Source organism: Plecotus auritus (assembly GCF_963455305.1).
Source record: "Plecotus auritus genome assembly, chromosome: 10".
NCBI lineage: Eukaryota > Metazoa > Chordata > Mammalia > Chiroptera > Vespertilionidae > Plecotus > Plecotus auritus.
The window spans coordinates 1,459,481-1,487,299 of NC_137785.1; the positions used below are offsets into that span (position 1 = coordinate 1,459,481).

At 48.6% G+C, this 27,819-nt stretch overlaps 1 long non-coding RNA gene across 2 annotated transcripts; it reads left to right on the forward strand.

Moving 5' to 3' along the window:
• Nucleotides 1-15,188: 15,188 nt before the first annotated feature.
• LOC308235929 lies at nucleotides 15,189-22,480 on the forward strand. 2 transcript variants are annotated; one of them, XR_013959230.1, is made up of 4 exons: nucleotides 15,189-15,475; nucleotides 16,827-17,085; nucleotides 18,427-18,550; nucleotides 20,079-22,345. It is a non-coding gene; the product is annotated as an uncharacterized lncRNA (long non-coding RNA). The 2 variants fall into 2 exon arrangements; XR_013959229.1 differs by lacking the exon at nucleotides 16,827-17,085 and having other exon boundaries at nucleotides 20,079-22,480.
• The last annotated feature ends 5,339 nt before the right edge of the window (nucleotides 22,481-27,819 follow it).

Genomic DNA, 27,819 nt, shown 5'->3' on the forward strand with positions numbered 1-27,819 from the left:
GTATATATCATATCTGACAAACACCTGTCATCTCTACAGACAGCTTGTAACCTTGAGTGCGTATCATATCTATATAGACACCTGTAACCTTGGATGAACAAACACTTGGCAGACTATGGGAGTTATCAGTATCAGTGTATCAGCCCCTTTAGATGGCTAGCTTGCAAGGTCAGATAGTTAAGTTTATCTTTTCTATTATTCAAGCTAAAAACAAAGTTATTTTACAGTCTAAAAACAACAGAGTTGACCTATAGAATAAGAGACTAAGAATAACAGAGTAGTTCAAAACAGCAGTTTTTCCAAAGGAGGGATTACTATGCTTCAAGCCCCTGGGTCCTGGCCAGGGGTGGGCAAACTTTTTGACTCGAGGGCCACAATGGGTTCTTAAACTGGACCGGAGGGCCGGAACAAAAGCATGGATGGAGTGTTTGTGTGAACTAATATAAATTCAAAGTAAAGGAGCGGAGGGGAGAGCAAGAGAACCCTCCGCTCTTTCGGCTCCGCGGGCTGGATAGAACAGCCGAACGGGCCGGATCCAGCCCGCGGGCCGTAGTTTGCCCACGGCTGGTCCTGGTGGTGGGTGCCAGGCCCTCCACAGGCCTTTCGTTCCCACAGGTTCCTGCAGGTGCAGAGCCGCTTAGGGGGCTGGGCTGTGGAGCTGATCTCAGGGCCTCACACTCTTGTGGCCTCTGAGGTGGTGGGTCCTGGGACTGTCCCTCCCCTCTTCCTGCCCTGCAGACACTTCCTTCCTGCAGACACTCAGCCCAGAGTCCTGAGGCCATGACTAGGGCTTTAGGAAGTGGACCCTGGTTTTGGCAACGGGTGGAGTGTGATGTGGGAGGTCCTCCCAGGAAAAAGTACCAGGATGTGCAAAGGCTGGGAGTGAAGACTGAGATGATTCAGCAATGGCAGGTGTACTTTATTTTATTTTATTTTTTATTGGCAGTTATACTTTAAAAATATATATATACCGGCATGTGTGCTTCCAGACTGTGCGTGCGCACTCTTCTATGTAGAAGTAAAGATATTTGCCTTGCTGCCTGGCTCCCGAGTAAATTTTGTGCCCTATTAGGATCCCTGAATTTGGGGGCTCACCTTATTTCTTACAGTTTGGGGGCACCGTCCAGGATACCGTATGTCGTCACAGAGGGAAATTGGAACCCTCTCCTGAGGAGGTGCGCTTTGCTGCCAAGTTGCGGGGCCTCGGTGAGGAGGGACACCCATTACCCCCAGGCTGGCTACGAGCTCGGGATCGAGAGTCAGCCAGCAACTCATGAAGGGCCCAAGCAGGAACTGCGGCAGTCAGGTTAGAAGGCCTCCTGACCCAATGCCCTCTTGACTTTCCCGTTCATCGCCACCAACCGGGAGACTACATTTGTCCTAATCAAGATTTAGAAGGGAAGCAAGTTGGAATCCTCCTGGGAAGGACCTTACCTGTCTTGCTTACCACAGAGACTGCTGTTCGGACTGCAGAGCGGGGTTGGACCCATCACACATGGATTAAGGGCGGACACACCTCAATTTGAACAGCCATACCAGGACATATCCCCTTGAAATTAATGCCAAAAACTGTGAATGGTCTTAATAACCATCAATTACTGAATTCTATTTGCTTTAGGGATCTGGCATATTGCAGGGGCTTACAATGTGGGCTGCAGAAATGTGTACAATTTGGATAATGCTTACCCAGTTATTGGTTATAGATAAAACTTGAATGACTTGGATATTTCAGCTTTTAGGTCAAAAGATGAGCTAGGACTAGATTTCGGTGTAGACGTCAGAGGACAAGATCCCCCATGACAGCAGTCGCCAACTGGTGGTGCGCAGACCACGGGTGGTCCATGGGGTCCGAAAGGTTGGCGACCGCTGGTTTAGACAGCTGCCATTTTGGCTCATGTGACTTGGCAGCCACCATGTTAGCCTCATGACTTGCGGCTCCCCTAGGAGCCGCCATCTTGAAACGGCAAAGGCCAACCCCTCCCCTCAAATTAGCCAGTTGCAAAAGACTGTGCACCTGAGCTCCAATCAAGAGTGAGGGACAGGTCACGTGCATTAGGATTGAAAATGCCGAGCAGACCGCCTACTCGGTGTGTGTGTGCGCTTCCAGACCATGTGCATGTGCACCCTTCTATGTAAAAGTAAAGATATTTGTCTTGCAAAAATATATACACATATGCCCTAACCGGTTAGGCTCAGTGGATAGAGCGTCGGCCTGCGGACTGAAGGGTCCCAGGTTTGATTCTGGTCCAGGGCATGTACCTTGGTTGCGGGCACATCCCAGTAGGAGGTGTGCAAGAGGCAGCTGATTGATGTTTCTCTCCCATCGATGTTTCTAGCTCTCTATCCCTCTCCCTTCCTCTCTGTAAAAAATCAATAAAAATATTAAAAAAAATATATATGTATACATATACATCCTATATAATAAAAGGGTAATATGCAAATTGACCCTAAAGGCAGAAGGACTGGTTGCTTTGACACACACTGACCACCAAGGGGCAGATGCTCAGCGCTGGAGCTGCCCCCTGGTGGTCAGTGCGCTTCCACACGGGGAGCTCCACTCAGCCACAAGACAGTCTGATGGCTGCAAGTGCAGTAGCGGTGGCAGGAGACTCTCCTGCCTCCTTGGCAGTCATTCATCCCCCAAGGGCTCCCAGACTGCCAGAGGAATGTCTGCCAGCTTAGGCCTGATCCCCCAGGAAGCGGGCCTAAGCTGGCAGTTGGACATCCCCCAAGTGCTCCTGGGCTGCCAGAGGGATGTCTGACTGCCAGCTTAGGCCTGATCCCCCGGGAAGTGGGCCAAAGCCAGCAGGTGGACATACACCGAGGGGTCCTGGACTGCGAGAGGGCACAGGCCAGGCTGAGGGACCCCCTTCCCTGAGTGCACACATTTTTGTGCACGGGGCCTCTATTGTATATAGCCCTACCTGGTTTGGCTCAGTGGATAGAGCATTGGTTTGCAGACTGAAGGGTTTTTGGTTTGATTCCAGTCTAGGACACATGCCCAAGTGGTGGTTTTGATCCCCAATAGGGGGCGTGCCGGAGGCAGCCTATCAATGATTCTCATCGTTGATGTTTCTAACTCTCCATCTCCCTCTCTGAATTCAACAAAAATATATATTTAAAATAATAAAACCAAAAAATATATATACCTTTATTAATTTTAGACATAGGAAAAAAAAGGAGAGGGAAAGAGACAGATACATCTATGAGCAAGATACAAGGATTGGTTCACCTACTGCATGACCCCTACTAGGAATCCAGTCCTAAATCCACCCATGTGACCTGACCAGAACTGGTACCTAGACCTCTCAGCACATGGGTCGGTGCTTACCGAACTGAGTCACATCAGCTAGGACTGTAGATCACTTTAATACAGGGAATCATGGTCAGGATGATAATGGTAGTAGTAGCTCAGAAGGGACAGTGTGAGCCTGAGGACTGGTTTTCCTGCTGGGGCCCCTGTTTATGGGAGGTAGGTATCACATCACAGCATAGGGACAAAAGTGGTCATGTAGAGTGTTGAGGATGGATAATGGTTTCCCAGTGGCCAAGGCCTTTAAAAGATGAGTGGACATGAGATGAATTGGAGACCGAAGAGTAATTCTCACAAGATGAGACTCAGGCTGGTACATATTTACTTCTCTAAACACTCACCAGGGTTTTGCTGTGACCCTTGGTGTGGCCTGGGGTGTTGCAGTCAGTCTTGTGGATTTGCTTAGAGGCTTGAGTGGTCATCTCTGAGACTCACTTGGCGTGGTGCAGAGGGCCATCGGGGCTGGGACTTGACTGATGAGTAAGTGGAGAGATATTGGCTGTGAGTGGTGAAGGGCGGTGGCCTCTTGATAGTGGTTCTCAATCGGTGAGATTGAAGGAATAAACAATCATGGAGAGACACCTTCATAGAAGGACTCAAGACTGCCACTATGAGTCTTGACTCTCAGAGTCTGGGCAGTATTGGATCCTGTTTGAATTTGGCAAGCATTCTCTGGACCACACATGTTGAGTAATGAGTAAGAGGCCAAGGAGATGACTATGGGGGCTGGGGTTGTGGGAGTGCAGGTGTGAGAGAGGTGTGGTAGAAAGAGTGATGTGCACTTGGAGAGGGAGTGTGATTTCATGGCCACAGGGGCCTGTCATTGACATTAGAATGAATGAAGGGTGAGTCCATTTCTTGGGGTGTCTGGATGATACAATAAGGGGAATCTTAGACTACTTGCTTGAAAGAGGGGTGTTGTGGCAGTACATGCTAGGTCCAGAACTTAGGTTCCATTTGTGTACCCAACTGCCTTTTGTTGAGGGCTGGCACAGTGATCCATAGGAATGAGAGAGCATTCATCAGTGTTACCTGGGCTTGAAAATCTCCACTGAAATGGGTGAGGGAGAAGGTTAACAGAGAAGCAGGTTATGGAGGTGCTGAGCTATAATTTTGGAAAATAAGTTGATTAGGAAACAACTTGCCCTTGCCCTTGCCACGGCAAATTTTTGTTATCTTTGAAGTTGTGCCTCTGGGAATGAAGATAGGAGAGAAGCGTGGTTCAGAGAATGATGTGCAGCACATAGTGCAAAATGATGACCTTAGCAAACTAGGTCGACATGGTGAAGGATGATGCCATGCTTTTCGGTGTCTTGGAGGGATGGTCTGGGGCGCTACCAGGGGTATTGCCTGATAAGACCAGCGTCAAATCACTCACACTCTCTGTATGGCCCACAACTCTCCCTCCCTGTGTTCATGGCAACCACTTATTGACCAGACCCAGTGTGAGGCCCAGAGCACAGCTATCATCAGTCTGTTTATCTGCCTTATTGTTGTGGGAAGACACTGTATCTGTGGGAATAAAAGGAGAGAGTTACTTTGATGAGACCAAGTCCTCGAATTTTTTGTCATGTGGGATGGATGTGGTGGATGGGGAGTATGATGAACTGCCGGGAAGCAATTCCAGCATGTAATAATTACAAGAGTTCCATCAAAAGGTTAATGGGACTTGGGGGGCTCAACAAGGGTGAGCCACATATGTAGTTTACCTGTTGGAAACGGCTAAACAGCACTTCCCCCAAACCTGAATAGGATTGTCTGCTACCAGACAGCTCAAGGCATTTTATTGCCTCCTGTTGGCCAAACACCTGAACAGCTGTAGGCTCTTCCCCGAACTGATAATGTTTCTGTATTCTACCCTTTGATACCTTACCCTTTGAAGTATATTATCTCCACCTTGCCTTAGAATAAATCGTGTGAATAAAAGCACAGGATCCTAGACAAGGAAAGAGTCTTGCAGCTCCTTCAGCTGAAGATCCTCTGACCCTCAATGCCTTTCAAAATTATCTCTCGTCTTTGGACTCCTTCTTGAATCTACGCATCAGCCCCTTTTCTCCAGAATGCTGAACCCTTTGTAAGGCTGGGAAAAGAACCCCGGCAATGAACAAAAATCCTAGCAGAGAAGCTGATCATGGATTTAACTGTCCCCATTATGACAGGATATGAACTTTGAGGACGTGGCCATTGCCTTCTCTCAGGAGGAGTGGGGGCTCCTTGATGAGCCTCAGAGACTTCTGTACTGCGATGTGATGCTGGAAGTGTTTGCACTTGTATCATCTGTAGGTAAGACCTTCACATCTCTCTTAGTGTCCTGAGGTGAGGTCCTCTCTTCCTTTATTCTGCAGACTTAGCTCTCACAGCCAGACCATGAGCTCTGCTAATTTCCCCCTCCATCCTGTCAAATGTGCTGTGGCTGCCAGCAGTGAGCTCTGTGGAGAGCCTTGAGCTGTGGACTCCACAAACATCCCTCACACCTGTTGCCTCAAGAAATGCAGGAAGTGGCTCCAGTCAGGAGTTTTACAGGCAGCTTAATGGGTCCTCCTTGCTCTTCCCCTTCCTGGGACGTTTCCTAAGTCTATATCCATGGCTTCCACTTCTGCCCCCTTTCTCTAGCTAAAATTACTTTGTGAGTGCCTGTGCCAGGTTATGGTCTTTACTTTCATGAGTCATAGGCTGTTCTTGTAAGACCCTCCTTCAGTTATTATTTGTAATATTCTTTCATTGATGCTATTGCATGCCAAGTTGCTCTGGGGCAGTGCTTGCTGCTCACCTCTGTTGTCCTTTATTAATACTTAGAATATTTAACCCTAGCTGGTTTGGCTCGGTGGATAGAGCATCAGCCTGCAATCTGAAGGGTCCGGGGTTTAATTCTGGTAAAGGGCACATGCCTGGGTTGCAGACTTGATCCCCAGTGGGGAGCGTGCAGGATTCTCTCTCATCATTGATGTTTCTATCTCTCTCACCCTCTCTCTTCCTCTCTGAAATCAATTTTAAAAAAAATTTCTTTAATAAGAATATTTAGGTTTTACGTACTTGTACAATAGAAGGTGCAATGAGAACCCTGTGTTTTCACAAGGTGAGTATGTAGGATGGTCTCAGAGAAGCAGGGCACTTCTGAGTGGCACCTGAATGAAGGTATTACATATGTGCTGTGTTCAGATCATACCAGGAGTCTGCTCATGACCAACAATGTTTAGGGTCAGGAGCCACTGGCCACAACTCATCTGCACCTTTTCTTTTCGATACTTGACACTTTGCTGACTTGTTATTTCACCTGGCTAGGTTGTTGGCTACCTTCATCCGTGTGGCCTTTTGGCCTCTGCGCTGCTCTCTCTATTGTATTCTTCAGCACTGTCCTGCAGATGTGTTATGAAGTGCACATACATGAGTAAGTAGTCCTCGAGCACCAAATACTAATTTATTGAATTTTTACTTGGAATAAGATGTAGCCAACCTTCTGCACAGCTTGCCCGTGTCACCAGCAGAGAGGCACTGCTGGATACTCTTAGCAGAAGAATGAGCTGGAGATCCTCCTCTTCGACTTGGTCCTTGCCATCTTTGTGTCATATTTCCGGTGAGGTCTTTTATGGTTTGTTTTATTCAGAGGCCCAGGATTTTACAGCAACCTCTTATTAATCTTTCCTGCTGATCTCTTTTTTTTTCAGACAATTACATGGAAACCATGTGTTATGTGGAACACGCTTTTGTATTAGAACTTGCCCCTGACTCCACAATCAACATTCATTTCCTTACCATTCTCTGTTTTTAGGTTGTTGGCATAAAATGGGAGATAAGGTGGCACTTTCTGAGCAGATTGAATTGGTAAAAGGAGAGTCACAGTTCCGGGCCTCTAAGACCGCTCCAGCAACCCAGAAGACCCATCTGTGTAAGCATTGTTTCTCGGTGTTAGAAGATATTCTGCACCTGACTGAGTTAGAAGCAACTAACTTTTTGCAGAAAGCACTTTTCAGTGATGCGTGTGTGAGAGACTTCTCTTGGAGTGAAAATCTTCACCAGCAACAGAGGGATGCTAATGAAGAGAAACCCTGGACAGAAGGTGTGGACATGGCTTCGTTTGAGTCCAAGATCAACTTCTCCTTATCTTGGGTGCATTCAACCAGTAATGAGGTTGGGGAGGACTTCCCAGACATCACATATCATCTCCAGCACCAGCCCACTCCTAACGCTGAGGACCTACACAGTGGCAGTGAGATTCCTCAGGAATTTATTAGTGGAAAAAGTTTTCACCATAGTGGTGAATGTGAAAATAATGCCAGACATAACCAGAACGTTGTTCAGCATCAGGGTGTCTGCTCTGGAGAAGTGAATCATAAGTGTTCCAAATGTGGGAAAGTTTACAGACGGAACTTTAAACTCATTCAACGTAAGAGAATTTACACTGAAGAAAAGCCCTATGGGTGTACTGATTGTGGGAATTTCTTTAATGAGAGCACTACTCTCATCAAATACCAGAGAATTCACACTGGGGAAAAGCCATGTGAGTATAGTGATGGTAGCAATGTCTTTAGTCAAGGCTCTAGCCTCATTCAACACCACAGAGTTCACACTGGAGAAAAGCAGTATAAGTGTAGTGAATGTGGGAAGTCCTTCAATGGAAGGTCTGAGTTCACTAAACACCACAGAGTTCACACTGGAGAAATGCAGTATGAGTGTACTGATTGTGGAAAGTCCTTCGGTCGAAGGTATACCCTCACTCGACACCACAGAATTCACACTAGAGAAAAGCCATATGAGTGTAGTGAATGTGGCAAGTCCTTCAATCAAAGGTGTGACCTCACTAAACACCACAGAGTTCACACTGGAGAAAAGCGATATAAGTGTAGTGAATGTGGGAAGTCCTTCAGTGGAAGATCTGAGCTCACTAGACACCACAGAGTTCACACTGGAGAAAAGCCATATGAGTGTAGAGAATGTGGGGTGTTCTTTCGTCAAAGGACTCACCTCATTATACACTACAGAGTTCACACTGGAGAAAAGCCATATGAGTGTACTGATTGTGGAAAGTCCTTCAGTCAAAGGTGTACCCTCACTCGACACCACCGAATTCACATTAGAGAATAGCCATATAAGTGTAGTGAATGTGGGAAGACTGCTGAGAGGTCAAAGATCTTGCCTCAGTAAACACCTCAGAGTTCACATTGGTGAAAAACCGTTTAAGAAGTTTATGTGAGAAACACTTTAGGTGCGATAATCATCCCCTTACCCACAAGAGAGTTTACAGTAGAGAAACGCTATGTGACTCTAGTGCTTGTGGGAAGTCTTTCAGCCAAAGACCTAAGCTCTTGGAACACCACGGAGGTCACACTAGGGAAAGCATTAAAAGTGCCGGGAAGGTTGTATTTTTCTCACTTAGAACGACAACGCTGAAGGAGACACTTTGCACCACATTGACCTGAATGTAAATCCCTTACAATGGAATGTACACTGCTGGATTCCTCATAAGGTTTGGGTACACGTGAAACTTGAAGTACAAGGGCACTTGCGAACATGCCCAGACCTACTGCCTCACTGATTTCCAATTGAGTGTTTGTGGTTGAAGAGATTCACCTCTAGCACCTGGCTCACCGGAAGAGTGTGCTTCAGTCACCACCCGTGGGTGCTCAGGGGAAATGTGATCTGTGTTCTCACTTGTGCTTGAGGAAATTATGAAGACTCTGAGCTCTTGGCAGGATCTTCATTCCTTTACTTCTAGGGAACTGACCTGACCCAGGGGTCATCTAGGGCTCCCATCCTCAGCTAAGAAGCGCTACCTCTTTCAGGGACATGTGGTTCTTAACATTATGCCGTGATGAATGGCTTCAGGTTCTAATTCACCAACCTGCAAACTCCTTGCTCTCCTGTGTTCTGGTTTATGATATTTCATAAAGGTGTTTTTTATTTTGTACCTTTAATTTTGTTGTTAAATCAGTGCCTGGGATGATTTGAGAGGAAAGTTGTGATCTGTCAGCATGGAGAGGTGAACAGATATGGTGGGATCCCAAACTTTCTATGCTTTGGAAGGTTAATGTTCGCAGAAAATAAGTCTTTGTCCAATGTTGGCTGATTTTGGTTTATTTTTAAACATATTTTATTGATTTTTTACAGAGAGGAAGGGAGAGAGAGAGAGAGTTAGAAACATCAATGAGAGAGAAACATGGATCAGCTGCCTCCTGCACACCCTCTATTGGGGATGTGCCCACAACCAAGGTACATGCCCTTGACCGGAATCAAACCTGGTACCCTTGAGTCTGCAGGCCGATGCTCTATCCACTGAGCCAAAACGGTTAGGGCTAATATTGGCTGATTTTGCATTGCTGCCCAAGTCCTTGAGAGAAAGTGTGCATGACTTTGTGGTGCTGAGTTGCAGTCTGGTGCCTCTATTATTGCTGAGGTCATTAGTTACCCAGAAGAGGAGTTCATTGTTGTGCTTCTGTGAACAATATGAGTTATATTTGCTATTCACAGCATGTCCTATATAATTCTCAGCAATGTTTAGGGAAATTCTTCCCCCCATACTGTAAAGGAGCCGTATGCCATGATGTACGTTTCCTAGGCTGGTGCCATTTGTTATAAGGCTCTGAGGGTTAGGTGGAACTACAATTGGGTCAGAAACCCTGTATTCGTAGTGAGTGGGAAAGACTGCAGTGAATTAGGTGAATAGCGCCTCTGATGAACGTTCCCCACAACTGTGCCAGGGCCTGTGGCCTGTGTGGTCTTTGTGTAGGGGTATTCTCAGGACCTCCTTTGACTGTTCCCTGCAGCTGAAGTCATTTTTAGGGGAAAAAAAAATCTAAAGATCTGTGTCCTCTTCTGGCCCCTCTAGGATGTGCACCTCAGGGTGTGCTCAGCAGGCAAGACCTCAAAGCTAGAGGCAGGATAAGCCTGTAGTCAGTCCCAGGACGCGGCATTTGTGACCCCGTCGGCATTCCTGTTGATTCCGATGGCCATCGACTTCCCTGCTCGCCAACATTTGCTGCCACTGAGGCAAGGCTGGTGGTGCTCCTAGGAAATTAGAGGAGAAATGGTAGAGCCCATCTAGGGTTTCCATTTTAACTTCCTCACAAGACGGATATCTAGGTCTTTCTTCCGGTCTAGTTCTCGCTGACATGCAACAGAGTGCACTTTTCTCACGCGCACTGTTTGGGAGCTGGATATATGGATAAAGCTGTAAAACCAGCAATGTGAAATAAGCATTTCTCGCCCATATACCGTACAGGTTAGGGCAAACGTAGACGTACCCATGTGAGTATGCAAAACACAGAATTTATTCTCTCTTTTAAAAATATATATTTAGCCCTAGCCAGTTTGGCTCAGTAGACAGAGTGTTGGCCTGTGGACTGAATGGTCCCAGGTTCAATTTTGGTCAAGGGTATGTGCCCAGGTTGCAAACTTGATCGGCAATGGGGGTCAGGCAGGACGCAGCCGATCAATGATTCTCTCTCATCATTGATATTTCTATCCCTCTCCCTTCCTTTCTAAAACCAATAAAAATATATTTAAGTATATATATATATTTAAAATATTTTAAAATATTTTTATTGACTTCTCAGAAACAGAGGAAGGGAGAGAGAGAAATGGTGATATTAGTAAGAAACATCGAACGCTGTCTCCTGCACGCCACCTACAGGGCATCCAGGCAGGCATGTGCCCTGAGCTGGAATGGAACCAGTGACCTTTCAGGGCAAGGGATGGTGCCCAACCCACTGAGGCTCACTGGCAGGGAAGAGTTTCTTCTTGTATTTGTATTTTTAAATCGTCGTATTAATTTCCATGCCAACAGTTCTACACCTACTTTTGTCACACCCTGTACTGACATCTTCCTGCCCTTTCATAATCTCTCTCTCTGCCTTCCCCTGCCCTCCATGCAGTCATTGATTTTCCTTCCTTTACAAGATTAGTTCATATTTTTTCATAATTTTATAGGCACTGTAAGGTGTGTGCTCTTTAACAAATAACTCTCCTTCATGCTACAGTTATGTTGAGGTTCAACCACTAATGCTCATGTGAAAAGTTAATTATATTTTATTGCTGAGTACTCTCATGTTCTGTGGATAACCACTTTATCCATTGATCTGTCTATGGTTTTGCTATTTCTATGTTTGGAGTATTAAAACTAAATCTGCTGGGAATATTGTGTTCCGTTCATTACGTAGACGTACGTTTTACTTACCTGACCGTTGCAGTACAGTTGAGTGTTTTACTTTGTATGGTAAGCAGAACTGTGATCTAAAATAGTCATTCCCTTTGCCTTCCCAGTCATCAACAGTAATGACAATTCTAGGTTTTCCACAATCCTGCCAGCACACGGGTTGCATATTTTTTAATTGTAGGCCCGGAAATGAGTATAGTGTTAGCTTGTTTCGTTTCAAATCCATTTCACTAAGACATTTTTTTATGGTGTGTGTTTCTTCATGCATTTATTTACCAGTATACGGTCTTTACCTCCTTTGTTGAAATGTCAGGTCAGAACCTTGGGCCAATTTTTAAGATGAATTTATTATTTTAACCAAGAGGAGGTACGTGCAGCAACTAAGACAGATGCATTCATTTTACTCCTTCCTCAATGACTCAACTGACTCCTTTGCAATTTGGAACTATATGATTTGAATACAGGACGCAAAATTATTTCTTCACGCATTGCATCCGAAGTGCAATTGACTAGTAAATCCCCATTGTACGATACACTTACCAGCTCCTCTGCATTGCTAACATGCTTCTCGATTCTTTTCTAAGTCTTAGCATTCCATAGTACGTTAAGTGAAGTCAAGGTGTGTAGTACCTGTCAGTTTTGTTTTTTTCCCTCTCATTGCCAGTTTCAAACTACCAAGATGATGGCATTGAACATGGGCCTGCTAAGATATTTCAGTAGCAAATCATTATATTTTATTTCCAACATACAGACACAGTGGCAACAAATATGCTCAAGAGCATTCGTAATGAAATCCTATATAATAAAGAGCTAATAGGCTAATTAGACCAGAAGGATGACCTTCCTGAACGACCAGTGGGTGGCGGATGGGAGGGCCAAGCCCCTTGCGTGAATTTCGTGCATCTGGCCTCTAGTAGTAAATTAATTGAGAGGTGGCAAGTTTTAAACATTTCTTAAAACATTCAAAATACATTTTTTTTAATGATTTCACAGAGGAAGGAAGAGGGAGAGAGAGAGAAACATCCGTGGTGACAGAATCACTGGTGGGCTGCCTCCTGCACAGCCCACAATGGGGATTGAGCCCACAACCCTGGCATGCGACCCGACCTGGAATCGAACTCTGACTTCCAGGTTCGTAGATGACACTGAACCACACCTGCCGGGTTCTTGTAAACTGTTAAGGGTCCCCCCCCCACACCGACCTGCAACCAGGGCAGCAGTGAGTTGCAGCAGCTCATCCCAGGCTGACCCCCCGAACCTGCACTCAAGGTCCAGTGAGCTCACAGCAGCCCCGCTTTGGCTCCATCGTTTCCCACAATGTTCCTATGGCCGGAGGAGCCCCATGGAATCTCTGCTGTTGCTTGTTGGATCCCAGGGCCTACATTTTCCCCCATTACCCCCAGCTTCAACAAACGTACCTTCAACGTCTCCGGAACTCATGTTGTGAAATCGTTTCTGCATGAAATCAAGAACAGACATACCAGGCCAACCTGAGGCCGACCCGGTCCAGGCTGCTTCCTGTTCCCACAGTGATGCCTGGGACATCCTCCATAAAGACAGACCAAGGCCTGACTTTCCTTACAAGGGTTGGGAGGAAACGTGATGGCCCACGCTCACTTTGGTGTTGTTGAGTCAATTCAATCTTTTTTTCAATCATTTATTTCTTTGTTTAAAAATATCCATGTGAGCCCTAACCGGTGTGGCTCAGTGGATAGAGAGTCTGCCTGAGGAAGGAAGGGTCCTGGGTTCGATTCCAGTCAAGGGCACATGCTCTGATTGCAGGCTCAATCCCCAGTAGGGGGCGTGCAGGAGGGAGCCGATTAATGATTCTCATCATTGATGTTTCTATCTCTCTCTCTTCCTCTCTGAAATCAATAAAAAATATGCTAAAAAAAAGATCCATGTGAGAGAGACACATCAGCTGATTGCCTCCCGCACTCACCCTGACCAGGAGGTGGGGTCAAGCTTGCAACCGGTACACGTGCCCTTGACCAGAATCAAACCTGGGACCCTTCTGTCCAAAAGCCGATGCTCTATCCACTAAGCCAAACGGGCTAGGGTGAGTCAATTCAATCTTAACACTATTCCTTTTCTAAAAATGTTTTTATTGCCCTAGCCGGTTTGGCTCAGTGGATAGAGCGTCAGCCTGCGGACTGAAGGGTCCCAGGTTCGATTCCAGTCAAGGGCACATGCCTGGGTTTTTGGGTTCAGTCCCAGGTGCAGGAGGCAGAAAATCCATGATTCCCTCTCATCATTGATGTTTCTATCTCTCTCCTCCTCTCCCTTCCTCTCTGAAATCAATAAAAATATATATTTTAAAAAATAAAAATGTTTTTATTGATTTTCTAGAGGGAGAGGGAGAAACATCAAAGATGAGAATCATTGATCAGCTGCCTCCTGCCTGCCCCCTACTGGGATCGAGCCCCCCAACCTGTGCATGTGCCCTACCAGGAATCGAACCAGTGATCTCTTTGTTCATGGGTCCACCACCACCCATTGAGGCACACCTGCTGGGTGCACTATTGTTTTCAATTTTTTTTTAAATATATTTTATTGATTTTTTTTACAGAGAGGAAGGGAGAGGGATGGAGAGTTAGAAACACCTACGAGGGATAGAGAGTTAGAAACATCGATGAGAGAGAAAAATCGACCAGCTGCCTCCTGCACACCCACCACCGGGGATGTGCCCTCAACCGAGGTACATGCCCTTGACCGGAATCGAACCTGGGACCCTTCCGTCCGCAGGCCGACGCTCTATCCACTGAGCCACACCGGTCAGGGCTTGTTTTTAATTTTTGAAGCCATTACAGATGGCCCCCATTTCCCCTTCCTGCTACTCCTCTGCCCCCCACTACTCTGCCTCCATTGCTTGTAGGAGCTCACCCCATTATTGTCTATGTCCATGGGCTATGCATACATGTGTATACTTTGTTTTTTAATATATTTTATTGATTTTTAGAGAGGGAGAGAGAGAGATAGAAACATCAATGATGAGAGAGAATCATTGATTGGGTGCCTCCTGCACGCCCCCCACTGGGGATCGAGCCCGCAACCCAGGCATGTGTCCTTGGCTGGAATCGAACCTGGGACCCTTCAGTCCGCAGGCCGACGCTCTATCCACTGAGCCAAACCAGCTGGGGCTGTATATACTTTAAATATGTGTGTGTGTGTGTGTGTGTGTGTGTGTGTGTGTGTGTGTGTGTGTGTGTGGATTTTAGAGGAAGAGAAAGAGAGAGAAACATCAATAATGAGAGAGAATCACTCATTACCTGCCTCCTGCAAGTCCCCGCATCATGAGGAATTGAACCCCTAACGCACGTCTGTGCTATGACCAGGAATAGAACCGTGACCTCCTGGATCATAAGTTGACGCTCAACCACTCAGCCCCACCAGCTGGCCTACCTTCTTTTCAAATATTTTTTTAAATATGTATTTTTTATTGTTGAATGTGGTGCAGATGTCTCCCATTTCCCCCGTGTGTATGTTCTTTGGGGGTCTCTCCCCGTCCCCCCTCCCCTGGGAGGTCCGTCAGTCTGTCCCCGGTCACCAGGCCTCTGGTCCCACCTCCTCCTTCCCCAGCCCCACTGGCAGCACCTCACCACCTGGTTCCTCAGGTTCCTGGGCTGGAAAGCGAGCCCTCTCCTGGGCGGTTGGGAAAACTACATTTCCCAGAAAGCAATGCGGCTACGCAAGTGGCAACAAAGGGCCTCCGCATCCGGTTAGGGCGGGACTTCCGGTGTCCTCTTCCTGGCGGACATTTTGACTTTTTCGAACTGTTCACCGGCTCAGGGGCTTCAGCGCGCCGATCGCCAGGAGGAGGAGACGCGGGAGGCAGCGTCCCGCTGGGCAGGGTGAGTCTGAGGCTGGGTGACCCCCAACCGGCGGGACTGGGGTCCCCGTGCCTCCCGCCTCCTCTCCGCTGACAGAGTTCACTCGGCGTCACCCCATCGGCCCTCCAGCCTCGGGGCCGGCGCCGCTCAGGCCCCGCAGCCCAGGTCGCAGCGCCCAGAGCGGTGAGTGCCCGTGGGGGACGCAGGGGGTGAGGGGAGGAGGGCGACGGGCTGCGATGCCCCGGGGAAGGCCGTGGGGGGCTGAGCCGGGAGGTGGGGAGCCCAGGCCTGTTTGTGTCTAAAGGCGACAGCGAGGAGGAGAGGCGGTTCCGGGAGGAGCGTCCCTTCCTCCTCAGGGGACGGGGCTGTGGGCGGTGGGAACCACAGAGGGACCCTGAGCCCCGAGGGGTGCGGGCGTCACCGGCCCCGGGGCTGGGCCCGGGCCCTGAGCAGCCTGAGCCCCTGGGTCCTGGCGGTGGGTGCCAGGCCCCCCACAGGCCTTCCGTCCCCACAGGTTCCTGCAGGTGCAGAGCCGCTGAGGGGCTGGGCTGTGGGGCTGATGTCAGGGCCTCACCCTGTCGTGGCCTCTGAGTTGTGGGGTCCTGGGGCTGTCCCCCCCTCTTCCTGCCCTGGGACCGGCAGACACTCAGCCCAGAGTCCTGAGGCCACGACTAGGGCTTTAGGAAGCGGACCCTGGTTTTGGCAACGGGTGGAGTGCGATGTGGGGGGTCCTCCCAGGAAAAGGGACCAGGATGTGCAAAGGCTGGGAGTGAAGAATGAGGTGGTTCAGGAACCATCATATATATATGAAAACAGACATATGTGTATATACATATATGTCTGTTTTCATATATACATATATTTTGTAATTGATTTTAAATATGGAAAGGAAGGGGGAGAGAGAGAGACAAACAGTGATGAGCAATAACAGGGACCTGTTGCTGCCTGCACAAGCCGTTCTATGGATCCAGCCCACCACCCAGGCAGGTGCCCCGACCAGCACTGGAACCTGCCACCTCTCTGCGCATGGGTGGATGCTCAGCGACCTCAGTCACATGAGCCAGGGCTGGAGATCACTTTAATACCGGGGATTGCCCTGACCGGTGTGGCTCAGTGGAGAGAGCGTCGGCCTGTGGGACTGAAGGGTCCCAGGTTCGATTCCGGTCAAGGGCACGTACCTTGGTTGCGGGCACATCCCCAGTGGGGGGTGTGCAGGAGGCAGCTGATCCATGTTTCTCTCTCATCGATGTTTCTAACTCTCTATCCCTCTCCCTTCCTCTCTGTAAAAAATCAATAAAATATATATTAAAAAAAAAAATACAGGGGATCATGGCCAGGATGATAATGGTCGTGGTAGCTCACAGGGACAGTGTTTGTCTGAGGACTGGTTTCCTGCTGGGGCCCCTGATTGTGGGAGGTGGGTATCACAACACAGCAAAGGGACAGAATGGCCACGTAGAGTGTCGGGGAGAGAGAATGGTTTCCCAGAGGCCAAGGCCTTTATTTATTTTTATTTTTATGTTATTGATTTCAGAGAGGAAGAGAGAGAGAGAAACATTAATGATGAGAGAATCATTGATCTGCTGCCTCCTGCACATCCCACACTGGGGGTGGAGCCTGCAACCTGGACATGTGCCCTTGACGGGAATCGAATCCTGGACTCTTCAATCTGCAGGCCGATGCTCTATCCACTGAGCCAAACCAGTTAGGGCAGCTTAGACTCCTGAGTGGTCACCTGTGAGACTCACTGGGCTCGGTGCAGAGGGCCATCGGGGCTGGGACTTGAGTGACGGGTAAGTGGAGAGATGTGGGCTGTGCCTGCTGAAGGGACATCTAGTGCAGCACCAGGGCAGGTGGGCTCTGGGTATCTGAGATCGGATTGTGGTTCTCAATAGGTGAGGTTGAAGGAAAATAGAGTCACAGAGGCCTTCATAGCAGGACTCCAGGCTGCCTCTAGGAGTGTGGACTCTCAGAGTCTGGGCAGTACTGGATCCTGTTTGAATTTGGCAAGCATTCTCTGGACCACACCTGCTGAGTAATGAGTAAGAGGCCAAGGAGATGCCAATGGGGGCTGGGCTGTGGGAGTGCAGGAGTGAGAGAGGTGTGGGAGAAAGAGTGATGTGCACGTGGGGAGGGAGTGTGAATTCATGGCCACAGCGCCCTGACATTGACATAAGAGGGCATGAAGGGTGAGTCCATTTCGGGTGGGATCTGGCTGATACAATAAGGGGAATTTTAGGCTAATTTCCTGAAAAGAGGGGTGTGTGGTGCTGCGTGCCAGTTCCAGAGCTTAGATGTCATGCCTGTTGCTGTTGAGGGATGATACAGGAATGAGTTAGCATACAACAGTGTAACCTGGGCTTGAATATCTCTCCTGGCATGGGGAAAGGAGAAGATGAGAGAGAAATACATTACAGAGGTGATGAGTTACAATTTTGGAAAAGATATTAGGAAATAAAACCATCCCTGTCACCCCATATGGGTGTTATCTTTGAAGGTGTGCCTCTGGGAATGAAGCTGTGTGTCTGGGAATGAAGCTGTGTGTCTGGGAATGAAGCTGTGTGTCTGGGAATGAAGCTGTGTGTCTGGGAATGAAGCTGTGCCTCTGGGAATGAAGCTGTGGCTCTGGGAATGAAGCTGTGTAGGACACGTGTGGTTTAAATAATTACGTGCAGCAGGTAGTGCAAAGTGATGGCCTCGGCAAACTGGAATTCGGGTTGAAAAGGTGACGTGTGATGCCATGATTTTGCTCTTTGAGGTACAATCTGGGGGACTACAAGGGTATTGCCTGACAAGGCCATTGTCAAATCACTCACACTCTCTTTATGGCCAACATCTCTCCCTACCCGATGTTGGTGACACCCACTGTTATTGACAAGGGGCAGTGTGGCCTGCATGTGAGTTCCAGAGCACAGGTGTCATCTATTTGCTCACGTGCCCTTACTGTTGTGGGAAGACACAGTGTCCGTAGGACTGTAAGGAAAGAGTGACTTTTGTGGGACAAAGTATCTTCTGGTATCGTCTCTGATGTGGGGAGTAGAGGGAGCAGATGGATGTGGTGGGTGGGGAGTATGAAAGACTTGGAATCTTAGGAGAGAAGCTGATCATGGACTGAACTGTCTCCATTGTGACAGGAGATGGACTTTGAGGACGTGGCCATCGCCTTCTCCCAGGAGGAGTGGGGGCTCCTTGATGAGGCTCAGAGACTTCTGTACTGCGAGGTGATGCTGGAAGTGTTTGCACTTGTCTCATCTGTAGGTAAGACCTTCACGTTGTCCCAGTGTCCTGAGTAGATGCCCACTCTTCTCTTTATTCTCCAGAGGTAGCTTTCTCTCTCCCACAGTCAGACCACAAGAGGGGGGTGCTCTGCTAATCCCCCCACATTCTTGTTAAATGTGCTGTGGCTGCCGGTGGTGAGCTGTGTGGAGTGTCCGCACAATGGACCCCACGAACATCCATAACACAAGTTGCTTCAAAAAGTGCAGGAAGTGCCTGGGAGTCAGGACTCTTGCAGACAGCTTACTGGGTGCCACCTTGCACTACCTCTTCACAGGACAGTGATTGGGTCCACCCAGTGGCCTCCACCTCTGCCCCCTTCCTCCAGCTAAAGGCTCTTTGTGGCTGCCTGTGCCAGGTTATGGTCTTTACTTGCATGAACCACGGGCGGTTCTTGTAAGACCCTCCCTCAGTTGTTTGTAATATTCTGTTCCCTGAATCCTATTGCAAGCGGTGTTGGTCAGGGCCAGTGCTGGCTGCTCACCTCTGTTGCCCTTCACTAATACTCAGAATGTTTAGGTTTTGTGTGCTTGTACAGAAGAAGGCGCAGGGAGAACCCTGTTCTGTTCATAGGGTGCACAGGTAAGATGGTCTCAGAGGAGGCCTGGCCTTGCTTGGTGGTAACTGGGGGAAGGCATGCCACATAGGCTGTGTTCAGATTATACCTGGGACATCCTGATGTCCAGTGTTTAGATGCAAGTGCCACTGGCCACATCTCATTTCTTCCTTTTCTTTCCCTTACTTGACACTTTGCTGACTTGTCATTTCATCTGTGACTTTCTGGCATTTGGCTACCTTCACCATTTGGGCTTTTTATATCACTTGTTCCTCTGCACCGCTGCCTCTGCATTATTCCTTTTTTTTAATTATTATATTTTTATTGATTTCAGAGAGGAAGGGAGGAGAGAGGGATAGGAACATCAATGATGAGAGAGAAGCATTGATTGGCTGCCTCCTGCATGTCCCCTACTGGGGATCAAGCACGCAACCCAGGCATGTGCCCCGACTGGGAATTAAACTGTGACTCCTGGTTACTAAGTAGGCACTCAACCACTGAGCCACGCCAGCCGAGCTCTGCATTATTCTTTAACATTGACCAACACATGTGTTATGAGGTGCATATTCATGCTTAGGTAGTGTTTGACACCAGGTACTGGTTTATTGAATTTCACTTGGGATACGACATTGCCAACCTCACGCACAGCTTGCCCCTTCACCAGCAGACAAGCCCTGCTGAATGCTGTTAGCAGAAGACGTAGCTGGGGATCTGGCTTCTCTTCCATGAGGGTGCTTGCCATCTTTGTGTCATGTATCTAGTGAGGTCTTTCCTGTATTGCAATCTTCAAAGGTCCAGAACTTTACAACAGCCTCTTATTAACCCTTCCCGCACATCTCTTATTTTCAGACAGTTGCATGGAATCCATGTATTATGTGCAAAACACTTTAGCAATGGGACTTACCCCTGTCACCACAGTCAGCATCCAGTTCCTCAGCATTTCTCTCTTTTCAGGTTGTTGGCATAAAACAGATGAGGAGGTCTGTACTGAGCAGAGTGTATCTGTACAAGGGGAGTCACAGGTCAGGGCTGCTAAGACAGCTCCAGCAACCCAGAGGACCCGTCTGTGTAAGCGGTGTGTCTCAGTGTTAAAAGCTATTCTGTACCTGACTGAGTCACAGGCAGCAGACTTTGAGCAGAAAGCCTTCTTCATTGACGCATGTGTGAGAGACTTCTGTTTCAGTGCAAACCCTCACCAGCAGCAGAGGGAAGCCAGTGGAGAGAAGCCCTGGAAAGAAGCTGTGGACAGGGCATCGATTGTGACCAGGTGCAGCTTCTATTCATCTTGGGTGCCTTCAACCAGGAGGGAGGTTGGGGAAGACTTCCCAGCCAGCTCAGAGCTTCTCCAGCACCAGGCCCCTCTCAACACTGAGGAGCCACACAGAGGCAGAGACATTTCACAGGAATTTCTCAGTGAAAAATGTCATTACGATTGGGGTGAAGGTGAAAAAGCTGCCAGCCACAACCAGGAATTTGTACAACATCAGGCTGTCTGTTCTGGAGAAAATATTTATGAGTGTAACAAATGTGGGAAAGTTTTTAGCCGTATCTGTAACCTCAATCGACATAGAAGCGTTCACATTGGAGAAAATCCATATGAGAATAGTGATTGTGGGAAGGCCTTCAGTCAAAGCTCTAACCTCAGTCAACGCAAGAGGATTTACACTGGTGAGAAACCTTTTGTATGTAGTGATTGTGGGAAGTCCTTTAGAGAAAAGTTAACCTTTGTTAAACACTACAGAATTCACACTGGAGAAAAGCCGTATGAGTGTACTGATTGTGGAAAGTCCTTCAGGCAATCCTCAGCTCTCACGTATCATCAAAGAGGTCACAGTAGAGAAAATTCTTATGAGTGTAGTGACTGTGGGAAGCTCTTCCATCAAAGGTCTTGCTTTACTATACACCTCAGACTTCACAGTGGACAAAAGCCCTATGAGTGTACTGATTGTGGAAAGTCCTTCAGTCAAAGCTGTCACCTCACCCAACACCAGAGAGTTCACACTGGTGAAAAACCTTTTGATTGTAGTGATTGTGGGAAGTCCTTTAGGCAAAAGTTTACCCTCATTCAACACCACAGAGTTCATACCGGAGAAAAGCCGTATGAGTGTAGTGATTGTGGAAAGTCCTTCAGGCATGGCAATTCACTTACTCTACACAGGAGACATCACACTGGTGAGAAGCCTTATGAGTGTAGTGAATGTGGAAAATCTTTTAGGAGCAGTAGTCACCTCCTTTACCACAAGAGAACTCACTCAGGAGAAAAGCCGTATGAGTGTAGTGATTGTGGGAAGTCCTTCAGCCAGAGATCCAAGCTCATGGACCACCACAGAAGTCACACTGGAGAAAGGCCTCATGAGTGCAGTGAATGTGGGAAATGTTTTCGCTACAAACCTAGCCTTATTAGACATCTGAGAGTTCACACTGGAGAAAGTCCTTAAATGTGCAGGGGATGTTTTATCTTTCTCACTCTACAACACTGAAGGAGACTTAAATCCATTCACCTGAGTATAAACGCCTCTTACCTGAACATATGCTGTGCAAAATTCCTCAAGTGTGAGGTACAAGTGAGGCTTGAAGGAGCTGCATTGCACTTGCTAACTTCTGAGGACTCCTACCTCATTGATGTCACTGCGAGTATTTGTGGCTGAAGTGACCTCCTCTACCACCTGGCTCACCTGAACAGTGTGCATCGGTCACCAACCCCGTGTGCTCAGGGAAAAGGAATTCTGTGTTCTCCCTTGTACTTAAGTGAATTAGGAAGACTCTGAGCTCTTGGCAGGATCCTCATTCCTTTCTCTCTGACTAGGAAATGGACCTGACCCAGGGTTCATCCAGAGCCCCCATCCTCAGCTAAGAAGAGCTACCTTTCAGGGACATTGTGGTTTTCACCGTATGCTGTCACGAATTGTTTCAGGTTCCAATTCACCAACCTGAAAACTGCTTGCTGTGCACTGCCCTGCTTTATGATGTTTCTGTAACGGCGTTTTTGGTTTTGGATCTTTAATTTTGTTGGTTCTAGTCACGGCCTGGGATGATTTGCAAGCACAGTTCTGAACTGTCAGCATGTAGAGTTACCAGATATTGTGGGGATCGATCCCAAACTTTCCGTGCTTCAGAAGGGACAGCAGAACGGCAGAAAACCTCTGTTTGTCTAATATTGACTTATTTTGCATTACTGCCCAAGGCCTTGAAATAAAGACTGGGTGACTTTGCGGTTCTATTATGCAGGTTTCATCCCTGGCCCCCCACTTCTGCTTTATTTTTATCACTCAATCGTGTTTCTCTCTCTCTCTCTCTCTCTCTCTCTCTCTCTCTCTCTCTCTCTCTATCTCCCCCCCTCCCTACCTTACATTCTCATTTTAAAAAAAGAAAAAAGGGCCATTCACCCTGATTCACTGAGATGGGGCTCTGCCTGCACAGCCCACCTTTCCTCACTCTCTCCTGCCTTTGCTGGGTATGTTCCCCCTGCAGCTGGGCATGCTGTGTCCTGCCCAGGAGCTGGCAGAGAGCAGCCCGAGGCAGGTCCCTGGGAGGGACTGGGGTTCTGTGTCTGCCTGAGAGGAGCTGGCCAGGATTCTTCTGTCTCCATCCAGAGGTCTCTCCAGCCTGCTCTCCCCACCCCCAGGCCCCTGGCCCGCTGCACCTGAATCTAATTCTGTGTCTGGGACAAGCCCCCTGATGCTTTGGGCCCCACATCAGTTCACCTTTGGAAAGTCCTGCCTCTGGCCAGCCTACACTCACCCCTGAAACCCACTGGTGTTGAGTACCTGTTTTTGCATTTGGGGGGTATTTCCTACTTTGATTTTATTAAAAATAAGTATCCCCCTCAGCAGCCCCCGGTCCCCAGGCAGTCCTGGAGGTAGCGTGGACTCTACCTGAAATTGTACTGCGTATTGTCAATGGTCAAATCATTCTGCAATACAAGCATTTCTAGAGAGAGAGGCTTGGGCTCAACATGATACCACATTGGGGGCGAGGGGTGTGTTGTGGTTGGGTGTGCCCACGTCCCTAAAGAGCAGAGCCCTTCCCCTGTAGTGAGGTGAGGGACCCTGGACTCTGGGGGACAGTGTGACGCTGGGGTGTGTGGTTGATGGAACAGAGAGGTTGGGGGCCCTGGACAGGGTTGGTGAGGGTGTTTCCCGTCAGCACCTGAGTGGGACGGCTGAGGGGAGGCTCTAGTGATGAGAACTTGAATCAGGCTGGACGGAGGGGCCGCAGCCACGGGCGGGCGCAGCTGAGACCTGTAAGGACTGAGGGTGTGGACACTGTTGGGCTGGACTGTTCCAGAATCAGAGGTACAGAGTCCCCTGCCCGTGGGAACTGGTGTTCTAGTGGAGGACAGCCCACAAACAAGGGGGCAGGGTGGCGAGGGCAGGTGACAGGAGCTCAGGGGGAAGGAGAAGCCTGGGGTGGTCAGTGGGGTCTCCCTGAGGAAGTCTGGGAGGGGTGACGGGCTCCTGCTGGGAGCATGCCCTGCCCATTTAGGAGCTGAAGGGAGGTCACCTGAGCTGGTTTGGACGAGGATCAGAAAGTGGGGTCGTGGCTGGACAGTGGGCTCTGTGGGAGGACTTGACCGCCTCAGGAGGCCTCAAAGTTTGCCTGGAGCCCCAGGCTGCGTTCTGGAGGGCTGATGTGCAGAACCTTCAGCAAAACCCCTACCCAGAGGGAAATTGACAGAACTGAGTGCCAGTAAAGCATCGAGTGGCTTAAATATTTTTGCTTATTTATGATTAAAAGTGAATCTGTAAGGCACTTTAGTATACTCACCACAAGGATAGTTCTCCAGAGGAAAATGGCAAAGAAATTCACAAGGAGACAGCAATGATGATAAGCTTCCACGGAATTGCAAAATATCTGGTCGGAGGTCACCATAATGGGGCAGGGTGTGCAATAGAGGAAATAATATTTGAGATGATGAGCCTTAGACATGCACAGTACATCTGTCTCAGGAAATCATCTACAGAAACCCCGCATCGGCCTCCACGTGGTCTCCAGGGGGTTCTCTGCTTTAAGAAACACTGTAGCCCTGACCGGTTTGGCTCAGTGGATAGAGCGTCGGCCTGCGGACTGAAGGGTCCCAGGTTCGGTTCCGGTCAAGGGCATGTACCTTGGTTGCGGGCACATCCCCAGTAGGAGGTGTGCAGGAGGCAGCTGATCGATGTTTCTCTCTCATCGATGTTTCTAACTCTGTATCCCTCTCCCTTCCTCTCTGTAAAAAATCAATAAAATATATTTAAATATATATATATATTAAAAAAAACACACACAAACACTGCAAGTTGTTTGACTTGTACTTCCTGTGTCGCTGGCAGTGTTTTTAGACATTAGAAACGTGGGTGTCTCTTCATAAAGCACAGTGTCTAGTTCACCATGGCCTCTCTTCAGTGTCTTGAAATTTTGTTAGAATCACCTTCTCTCATGGGAAATTTATTTTTATCACTCAAAAGACTAACCTAGGTTTAATGAAATAAAGAAATGACTTTATTCAGAGATCCTCAGATTTTAGTCCTTAAATAAAAGTGAGATGATGATCATGACAATGATGGTAATAGTGTGTGATTTTTCTGAGATCCGTGATATTGATTCTCTTAGCCTCTGAGGTGAAAGAAGACAGACTTCCACTGAGTTAGGGGGTTCTTTTTAATATATATATATATATATATATATATATATATATATATAATTTATTTATTTCAGAGAGGAAGGGAGAGAGAGCTAGAAACATCAATGATGAAAGAGAATCATTGGTTGGCTGCCTCCTGCATGCCCCCTACTGGGGATTGAGCCCACAACCTGGGCATGTGCCCTTGATTAGAATCAAACCCAAGACCCTTCAGTCCGCAGGCCAGTACTCTATCCACTGAGCCCAACCGGCTAGGGCTGTGACAGAGTTTTAGACGAATCTTTAACCTCATTCAGCATCAGAGCGTTCACAATGGTGAAAAACTGCATGAGTGTAGTGAGTGTGGACAATCCTTTTGTCAAAGGTCTCACCTCACTCAACACCACAGCGTTCACACTGGAGAGAATCCATATGGGTGTCGTGAATGTGGGAAATCTTTCAGGTGCAATAGTCACCTCCTTAACTACAAGAGAATTCACACTAGATGAAAGATGTAGGAGGGTGGTGACTGTGGGAAGTGTTTTAGCTAAAAATCTAAGCTCATGGAACACTACAGGGGTCACACTGGGGATAGATCTTAAGAGTGTAGGGAATGTAGGAAATCTTTTAGCTGCAAACCTAGCCTTGTTAGACAGTTGAGAGTCCACACTGGAGAAAAGCCTTAAATACCTAAAGAATATTGCCCTAACCGGTTTGGCTCAGTGGATAGAGCGTCGGCCTACGGACTGAGGGGTCCCAGGTTTGGTTCCCGTCAAGGGCACGTGCCTGGGTTGTGGGCTCAGTTCCCCACAGCAGGTGTGCAAGAGACAGCCAATCAGTGATTCTCTCTCATCATTGCTGTTTCTATCTCTCTCCTTCTCCCTTCCTCTCTGAGATCAATAAAAATATATTTAGCCCTGACCGGTGTGGCTCAGTGGATAGAGCGTCGGCCTGCGGACTGAAAGGTCCCAGGTTCGATTCCAATCAAGGGGCATGTAACTTGGTTGCGGGCACGTCCCCAGTGGGAGGTGTGCAGGAGGCAGCTGATTGATATTTCTTTCTCATCAGTGTTTCTAACTCTCCCTCTCCCTTCCTCTCTTTAAAAAATCAATAAAATATATTTAAAATATATATATTTTTTTTTTTAAAAAAAAAAAGACATGGAACCCCAAATTCACCTTTCGGTCACTCCGATGGCATTCGCTCGCTGGCTTTCCACCACAGCCAGTCGGATTTGCTCACCATAGAGGACGGCTCGAGCTCTGGAACCTGCAGAAGGCCGTCGCGGCCAAGAAGAAGGCTGCACAAGACCTGGAACCTGCCCTAACTGGTGTGGCACAGTGGATAGAGCGTCAGCCTGCAGACTGAAAGGTCCCAGGTTCAATTCCAGTCAAGGGCATGTACCTTGGTTGCGGGTACATCCCCAGTGGGGGGGGTGCAGGAGGCAGCTGATCGATGTTTCTAGCTCTCTATCCCTCTCCCTTTCTCTCTGTAAAAAATCTATAAAATACATATTTTTTAAAAAAAAGATGCGGAACATATCCACGCTTCCCGGCTCACAGGGACCCCGTGTTGGCAGTAGTCACGGGCAGCAATCGTGAATACGGTCACCGTGGTGGGGCAGGTGCCTGCGTCCACAGCTGGAAGATTTCAGACCTCAACACGGACCCCTATGATGGTTAGGACCCAAGCGTGCTGAGCCACATCCTGGAGAGCCACAGGGATGCTGAGTGGGGCCTGGCCTTCAGTCCCACCTCCCAGCGTCTCGCCTCGCTCCTGCTCCTGCACCGCTGATGGCACCATTTGCATCTGGGACCGCAGCAGCAGCAGCCCGGCCTGCCTCTCCCCCTTCCCCACAGCCAGCGATCACAGGATCCCCATCGCAGTGGCCTTCGCCCCTTCGCCAGCACCGAGCTGGCACACACCGTGGCCTCTGTCCTGGATGACCTGGAGGCTGGCAGTGCCCTCCTCACGCTGGAGTCCCAGGGGAGCAGCGGCCCAACCCAGATCAATCAGGGGGTGAGTCACCCAGGCCAGCCCCTCACAGTCACCACCCATCTCCACAGAGGCATCTGCTTCTTGGACAACCGGGCAGGGAAATGCCTGCACTCCATGGCTGTGGACCCCAATGGCGTATTCTTTTTATTGATCTCAGAGAGGAAGGGAGAGAGAGAGAGAGAGAGAGAAACATCAAGGATTAGAGGGAATCATGGATCAGCTGCCTTCTGCACGCCCCCTACTGGGGATTGAGCCCGCAACCCCGGCACGTGCCCTTGACCGAAATCAAACCTGGGACCCTTCAGTCCGCAGGCTGACGATCCATCCACTGAGCCAAACCAGCTAGGGTTGTTTTATTGATTTTTACAGAGAGGAAGGGAGAGGGATAGAGAGAAACATCGACGAGCTGCCTCCTGCACACTCCCTACTGGGGATGTGCCCACAACCAAGGTCCATGCCCTTGATCGGAATCGAACCCAGGACCTTTCAGTCCCCAGGCCAATGCTCTATCCACTGAGCCAAACTGGTTAGGAGTAGGGCAACCTGGTCTTGCTCTTGATTGGAGCTCAGGCGCCCAGTCTTTTTCGATTGGCTAAGTCAAAGGGAGGGACTCACCATCCACTGGGCCAAACCGGTTATGATGTTTCTATCTCTCGCAGAAATCAATACAGATATATTTAAAATAAAAATAAAGAGGAGGCAAAGCCCACCGATTACACTTCCCACGCACCTCGCAACTGAGCGTGAATCTTTTTGCACAATGAGCCCTTTTTCCTCCTGCCTTTCCAGCCTCTGGGGAAGGGACTACATTTCCCAGAATGCGCAGTGAAGTGGCAGCATCGCTGCGGGAAGGGACTACATTTCCCAGAATGCGCAGTGAAGTGGCAGCCTCGCTGCGGGAAGGGACTACATTTCCCAGAATGCGCAGTGAAGTGGCAGCCTCGCTGCGGGAAGGGACTACATTTCCCAGAATGCGCAGTAAAGTGGCAGCATCGCTGTGGGAAGGGACTACATTTCCCAGAATGGGCAGCGTGGAGTGGCAGCACCAACATCCAATAGGTAAGAGGGGCTCCTGCGGGTGACGCAATACGAGAG